Consider the following 7,870-nt stretch of genomic DNA (forward strand, 5'->3'; position numbering starts at 1 on the left):
TTTGTATATTTTAGATATTAGCACGTCTATTGAATATGTAGTTGTTAATCTTTTCCCCTTCTGTAGGCTGTGACTTTGTCCAAATGATATTGTCCTTTGGTATACAGAAGCTTTCCAGTTTTATGAAGTCCCATTTATTAATTGTTGATCTTTTTGCCTGTGCTAATAATAATGTTCTGTTCAGAATTTTTTTCCCTGGGCCAATGAATTCAAGGCTATTCTGAACTTTCTCTTCTGCCAGGTTCAGGGTATTTGATTTTATGTTGAGGTTTTTGATCTATTTGGAGTTGAGTTTTTTGCAGGGTGATAAGTATGGGTCTATTTGCAGCCATCTAGTTAGACCAGCATTCTTTGTTGAAGATGCTCTCTTTTTCCAGTGTGTATTTCTATCTTTGTCAAATATCAGGTATCCATAGATGTGTGCATTCCTGTTTGGGTCTTTAATTTGATTCTGTTATTGACATATCTGTTTTTGTGCCAATACTGTACTGTTTGTGTTATTATAGCTCTGCAGTACAGCTTGAAATTAAGGATGGTGTGATACTTTAATTGGTTATTTTATAATGCAGGATTGTTTTAATCATCTTGTTCTTTTGTGTTTCCATATGAAGCTGAAAATTGTTCTTTTAAGTTCTGTGAGGAATTATACTAAAATTTTGATAAAGATTGTACTGAGTCTGTAGACTGCATTTGGTAAGACGGCCATGTTCACTACATCAATCCCACCAATCCAAGAACATGGGACATTCTTTCATATTATGATATTTTCTTCAATGTCATTCTTTACTGCTTCAAGTTTTTATTTTATGAGTCTTTTGCTTGTTTGGTTAGAGTCACCCCAATGGCTATTGTAAAATTAGCTTTTTGTTTATTTATTTTATGTATGGAAGTACACTGTTGCTGTCTTCAGACACAACAGAAGAGGGCATTGCATCCCATTACAGATGGTTGTGAGCCAACATGTGGTTGCTGGGAATTGAACTCAGGACCTCTGGAAGAGCAGTCAGTGCTCTTAACCACTGAGCCATCTCTCCAGCCCCTGTGAAGTTATCTTTTATTTTTAATACACTGTCCTCTGTTGGCTGCTGGGAGCAACGAACATGTGCCTTAGTGTTGTCATTCTTCAGCTAGGTCTTCACACCGAAAAGACACCGGCAGACATCATTCTGTAGGAGAGTAGACCTCATGTTCTACTTTCCCTCCCAGTTGAGCAGCCCTAGAACACTATTGGAGAGTGAGCCTCCTCAGAACAGAGTGTAGAACAAAGGCGCTTAGTGAACATTGTGTCTAACATTCTCATGTTGACAAGTGGGGAAACTGAGGCCATGTCACCAAGCTGGGCACAGTCATCAATCGTTTGACTGTCCTGGGCCTAGGGCTCCTTGGGAAGCTTCATTCAGTGTCAGCGGGAGATATTGCACCTGTGGAATGAGACTCAATATCTCCCCAAGCTGGCCAGGGTGGCAGAGGGATCTCAGAGTTGGGTAAGTGAGACAAGGGTAGCCAGGTCCAAGGTCTTTCTTTCTCTTTCACCAAAGCAGCTGCTGAATATATATGGTTTATTGTTCCTTTTTTATATATGGACTCCCAGTGTCCCCTGAGAACTCATGTGAAGAAGGATGGTCCCCAGTGGATAGCACTGTTGGGAGGTGGTGAGCCTTTGAGGTCATTGGGTTGTGCCCTCAGAGGCAGCATCCTGTCTCTGACTCCTGCCACTGACTGTCCACCATGCACTACCTTACTGCAGGCCCAAAGCAATAGGCCAACTGACCATATTCGCGATCATGCATCTAGCAAAACCTTCTTTCCCCATTTGAAGTAATTGTCTCAAGGCAAAACTGACACACTCATAAAAATACCACCTGCAGGGTGAGACAGGGCCCTACAGCTTCCCTGCTCCCCAGGAGGAGAAAGACAAGCTTGGTGCAGTGCCAAAACACTTGGGGACCACAGGCAACCAGTCCCGCCTCTGGCGCTGAGTGCCAGGTCTTCAGCCCTGCCAGCCTTTCCTGTACGCATGTGCAGCGGGCTCAGCCTACAGGAGGTGTCCCCGCACCCCACTGCTTGCTCTGTGCATTATCCAGCAGGACTAGTGGTCACTGGGCAGTTTGGTATTAAGAGGATGTAGGGGACTGTGAGTTGAGGAGAAGAGAGCAACTGACATCTAATTAGCCTTCATTTGAATCTCCACGCAGCAATTACAACTTCTGAGCAGCGGGCGTTGTTATTGAGGGTCGCCTGTGAGGCGCGTCTAATTATTATAATCACCGCGCGCCTAATGATGCTAATAGGGTACAGTGTGGCTGCGCGCCCCGGTCAGCGGCAGGCTGCAGAGGGCCAGAAAGGAAGATGCTGGAAGGAACAGGCTGCGGAGATGTCCCTGACAGAGGATTTTAATACCTGCCAAGCACTTCGCACAGGTCACCTCATCTGAAGCTCTCCCAAGCGATAATCCCCTCAAGCTATTCTATCATGGCTGCCTTCTAACTTGAGTCTTGTACTGTAGGATGCTGTGTCTGAGAAAGAAACGCCTGGCCAAGGAGGCCCAGCTGAGATACTGCAGAGCCAACATTAGCTCGCAAGAAGCTTGACACTCTACAGAATTCCTCTCTTCCTTCCTTCCTCTTCCTTTCTTTCCTGACTAATACTTATTAACTAGCGCATGCCAGACCCAGGCCACTGATGGTCACATTCCAATGGGGGGAGGCCAATCAAATGAGTGGACACCTCCCCACCCACACACAGATGCGCACGTGCACGCACATGCTCGCGTGCACACACATGCTCGCGTGCACATGCACAGACACACTTACTGAGGGCTGACTCACTATGGATCAAACACTTTACTGATTCCATTTAATTTTACATATAATATGACTCAAGCAAAGATTTCTCCCGGGAAGGCAGAATGAGGAGATAGACGACAAAGGGGCGAGAGAGGAAGGCGTCCACACTATAAGAACAGGTAGTCATTTTTAATCCTATCAAGGGTGAGTGGATTTGACTATAGCCAGAGGAGGAGCTGTGTAGGACTTTTCAGAAATCATGGAGGGACTTAAGGCCCTGCTGGTGCAAGGGCCCCAAGGCAGGACATTTGTAGAGAATGTTCACAAGATGGTGATGTGAAGAGGCCAGAGAGATTGGGCTGGTGAGCAGAGAGAGAATCTGATGATGAGAGGCCAGAGCCATGATCTGGAGATGGATTCTGGAAGGGTTTGTCAAGGCAGTGTCTTAATACTTGACTTCAAATGTGTTGGGAAGCCTTAGGAAGGTTTGGGGAAAAACTTTGTTTGAGGTGGTGGTGTCACCAGTATCTCAGTTATCTGGCCCTGGTGTGGCAGATCCCATCAAGGGCCAGGCAGAGCCCCTCTTCCTACAAATCCCGATGACTCTGCCCAGGGATGACTTATGCCACCTGGATCCCTCTCCCTCCATCCCGGTGGTATACTCTATTATAGTTCACCATTCTTAGCAGAACAAGCTACTGCCCAGTGCTTCTGCCAACTGACAGTCAGACTCACTGTCCAGATTTGCAGTTCTCTGGAGAGAGGTTTCTGATAGGCTCATCTTGGGCCAAGTGATTGCTCCCCTTCTGCAAGGTTCAATCAGCGAAGGCTGGGAGTCTATTCTTCCCCCCTGTAGGTGGGGCTTCACGGGGCCCCTGCTCAGAGGTGATCCTGTCTCCTTTCTATAGTTTCTCCCTGGTTCATCCGTGCCTAGCAGAACGGGCGCTTAGCAGAAGTGTAACTCGGATAACCTCAGTGACAATCTACTCCTCCTCCGCCAGATGGTAGGATCAACCACCTGGTTTTCTAGCCTCTTCTGATCTGCGCATGAGAGCAACAAACTACTCTCCTGCATTGGCAATTCAAATAACAGGAGGCTGGTATACTGAGCGTTGAGGAGGAGCCAATGCCCATCCTGACACCCACCATCCAGTTCTAGGGGCTGTCCTCCATATTGTCATCCCCTGTGCAATGCCAGGAGCCAATCCTCACCCTGGCTCAAGCTGACTCTTGTCCTGTCACTGGACTGGAGTTCATTAGTGGAATATTAATCTAGTCTGTGCAAGTCCTCCAGTTACAGCCCCAGATACCATACCCCCCTCCCCTGCCTCGTATTTTTAATTGGATTTTTTGTTTTGAAATATTAGATTTTGCAAGACTGGTTTTTGCCTTTTGTGGTGGCAAGGGTCATCCCCTGTGGGAAGGGGATGCTTTTCCATTTTTCACAGGCCCCAGTGGATCCTATTGCTAATTATTCTGCTCTGGACCTTACCTACGGGCTATATAGGCATCCAAATCTGTGATACCTGAGGGAAAGTGGCCTGGAGATGGGGGCGCAGGGAGCAAGCGGGGCTCAGGAGCTGTGGGCAATCCCCTCTAGGCTGCCACTTCCTGCACTTGGCTCCCAGGCCACCTGCTGAGGAGGCGTCTCAGCAGGGGAGACCAAGGCAGGGCACCCGTGGGGACCCTTCAAGGAAACAGAAAATATTTTCCCAGGCAAAGTCAACACTGCTATTTGTTTTAGTTGCTTAAATTATATGTGTTATTTACTTTTTAAGTGGCCTGTCATTATTGGTGAATGGGGAAGGCACCGGCCTCACAATGCAACCAAAATTTTCGATATTGCTATGTAGTTATTAACAAATGAGCTTCTCATCTGTTGCGAGAGGCTCTGTGCATGAAGCCCCGGAGCTGGGTGTCTTGCTATTGGCTAATTACAGCCATGAGGAGAGCAGACTTGGGAGGTGCTATACCACCTCCTCCATCCATCTATGTTAACGTTGTCATTCAAAAGTATCCTTCAGCCCAGTGGGAGCTTTGGTGGTATATGTGCTCCTGCTGTGCAAGCTCTGGACCCTGTGCATCCTGAACTGTGCCTTATGTAGGTGTGGTGATGTCACACTGAAATCTCTTGCTTTAAGCTGCTCAAAGATATGACAACATGTTCAGAAAATGGTGTGTATCGGGTCCTCCTCAGAAGTAATAAAATGAACAAGGAGGACGAAGCAAAGCCTCCACTTTGAAAACATTGGTGTGTACCAGGCACTGTTAAGGCTCTATGCAGGGTCAGCTCATCCTTCTGACCTCTATGGATGGGCTCCATTTGTAGATGTGGAAACTGAGGCACGGAGGCATGTGATATACAGGCTTCCAGTAGGAATGAAAGTCTCTTACTTAGAAAGAGAAGTGGGTCAGAGGCCCAAGATAAATTGCCTGTAACAGGGAGGGTCAATGGTTGACCAGGTGACCAGGAAAAGCCTCTCTGGGGAGACAGCAGATTGACTAGGTCCTAAGACGAGACCAGCATGTGCCAAGGCCCTGGAGTAGGAATGAGTTTGGTGGAGAGAGGTGGGAAGGGACAGGAGAAAGAGTGGCAAGGAAGTGTGATTTTGCTGTGGAAACCTAACTGTGTTGTGACCTAAGCGCTTCCCAATGGGCCCTGAGATGATTGGGTGTGGGTAGGGGTGGTGCTCTTAGATGCTTGAATCCAGCTTTGTTTGTGCATGTCTGGCTAAAGAAGTCTTTGAATGGAGGCTGGGTTTCTCAAAGAAGTGAGTCCATCATCCCTTGCTTTCTGCTTTATCTTCTGTGGCACCTTTCATGCAGAAAGAGATGCCAGAAGCTATGGTTTAAAGTGGTCCCACAGGCTCATGTGCCAAACTCTTGGTCCCCAACTGATGGCATTATTTTGAGAGGTGTGAGAAACGTTAGGACACAGAGGGAGGAAATGGGTCATTGATGACACCCCTTTGAGGTTTGTCCCAGATTCTGGTCCCCTTCTCTCTCTCTTGGCTTCCTGTTTTCAAAGGAGTCTATATGGTCTCCTCTCTGCCACCAAATCATTCTGTCAAAGTGCATACAGCCACACTGCTATGCAATGACCTGTCTAGAGCCAAGAGCAGAAATAATCTTCCCTTCCCTATAGTGTTCCCTTGGACACCATGGTCACAGAGGGGACAAGATAAACCAAGGAACAGAGCCTTCCATGTCTATGTAATGGTAAGTGCCTGTGTGTGTGTGTGTGGGTGCAGGGGGTCGGGGGCATAGGGTTCCCATGCAAGTGGGGATCACAGAATGCAGCAACCCAGGCCCCCAGAAGAAAGGGGAGGGTGGCATTGTCTTTCTGTCAAGGCCAGGGCATGTTCAGAGGGCTCCTGGTGTCAGGGGTCTGTATGTGGGACAAGCTCAGGGTAGGGTGGCTGGTTGGAGGGGCTCCTTGCCTTGGCACCTGTGAGATGTTTAATGCCATGTTTAATCTAGAGCTGAAGATGGGAAGGAGACACTGAAAGCTGAAGCCACCTCCTGCAGGAATGTCTCTAAGGAATGGAGGAAGGAACATCAGCTGGGAAGCCCTAAAAGCAGGACTCTGGCCCTTGGACACTCAAATCAGGAAGGCTTTAGTTCAACACAGTGGAGGGTTTTGTAATGATGGAGCTGTCTGACAGCTAGAGATGGGAACTCAAGCACCAGGCAGACTGGAGAGGGCCTTTACTGTTGATCATCCAGTCGAGGATGAAGTAAGTTATTTCACGGAAAGCACTCAGAAACCTGCTCACTGAAGCTCACTAAATGCCACCTGTGTTCAGTATGTCCTTAGCACGGACACTGGCAGAACTCAGCCAGTCTAGGCAGAGGAGCCCCTGGGATGAGAGAGAGCAGATGCCAGTGCTGTCTGCTGTTGACATGAGGAGTCTTCGAAACTTTTCTCCCTGAAGCCTCGATTCCACTGCCTGCCATCGGCTTGGATTAAATGGCTGTGCCTCCAGCCTTAGGTCTCACAATCCACTATCACGGCAGTGTATGAGCATGTGTGAGAGTGTGTGTATGAGTGTGTGTGAATGTGAGTGTATGTGAGTATGTATGAATGTGTGTGAGAGTGTGTATAAGAGTTTGTGTGAGTGTGTGTGTGCCTGTGAGTGTGTGTATGTATGAGTGTGTGTGAGAGTGTGTATGAGAGTGCATGTTGAGTGTGTGAATGTTGAGTGTATGTGAGTATGAATGTAAGTGTGTGAGAGTGTGTGTGAGAGTGTGCATAAGAGTGTGTGAAAGTGTATGAGAGTGTGTGTGAATGTGAGTGTGAATATGTGTGAGTGTGACTGTATGTGAGTATGTATAAGTGTGTGTGAAAGTATGTATGAGAGTGTGAGTGTGTGAATGTGAGTGTGAATATGTGTGAGTGTGACTGTATGTGAGTATGTATAAGTGTGTGTGAAAGTGTGTATGAGAGTGTGAGTATGTGAATGTGAGTGTGTGTGAGTGTGAGTGTGTGTGCTTATGAGTGTGTGAGTATGAGTGTGTATGAGTGTGTGAATGTGTGTGTATGTATGAGTGTGTATGAGTGTGTGAATGTGTGTGTATGTATGAGTGTGTGAATGTGTGTGTATGTATGAGTGTGTGAATATGACTGTGTGTATGTATGAGTGTGTGTGAGAATGTGTATGAGTGTGTGAATGTGAGTGTGTGTATGTATGAATGTGTGTGAGAGTGTGTATGAGTGTGTGTGAGTGTGTGAGTATGTGTATGAGTATGTATGAGTGTGTGTATATGAGAGTATGTGAATGTGAGTGTGTGTGTGTGAGTGTGTGCATGCCTGTGTGTGTATGTATGAGTATATGTGAGAGTGTGTATGAGAGTGTGTGAATGTAAGTGTTGTGAGTGTGTGTGTGAGAGTGTGTATGAGAGTATGTGTATGAGTGTGTGAATGTGAGTGTGTGTGAGTGTGTGAGTATATAAGTATGTGTGTAAATCTGTATGTATGAGTGTGTGTGTATGAGTATGTATGAGTGTGTGTGAGTATGTATGAGTGTGTGTACATGTGAGAGTGTGTATGAGTGTGTGTGTGTGTGGGGGGGTTCATTGTTAGT

At 46.9% G+C, this 7,870-nt stretch overlaps 1 long non-coding RNA gene across 1 annotated transcript; it reads left to right on the forward strand.

The window, feature by feature from the left end:
* The first annotated feature begins 1,314 nt into the window (after window positions 1–1,314).
* Window positions 1,315–6,771, forward strand: LOC116067901. Its single transcript, XR_004109330.1, has 3 exons — window positions 1,315–1,484; window positions 5,932–6,005; window positions 6,267–6,771. It is a non-coding gene; the product is annotated as an uncharacterized LOC116067901 (long non-coding RNA).
* The last annotated feature ends 1,099 nt before the right edge of the window (window positions 6,772–7,870 follow it).

The sequence above is a fragment of the Mastomys coucha genome, unplaced genomic scaffold (assembly GCF_008632895.1).
Source record: "Mastomys coucha isolate ucsf_1 unplaced genomic scaffold, UCSF_Mcou_1 pScaffold22, whole genome shotgun sequence".
In the NCBI taxonomy this organism is placed as follows: Eukaryota; Metazoa; Chordata; class Mammalia; order Rodentia; family Muridae; genus Mastomys; species Mastomys coucha.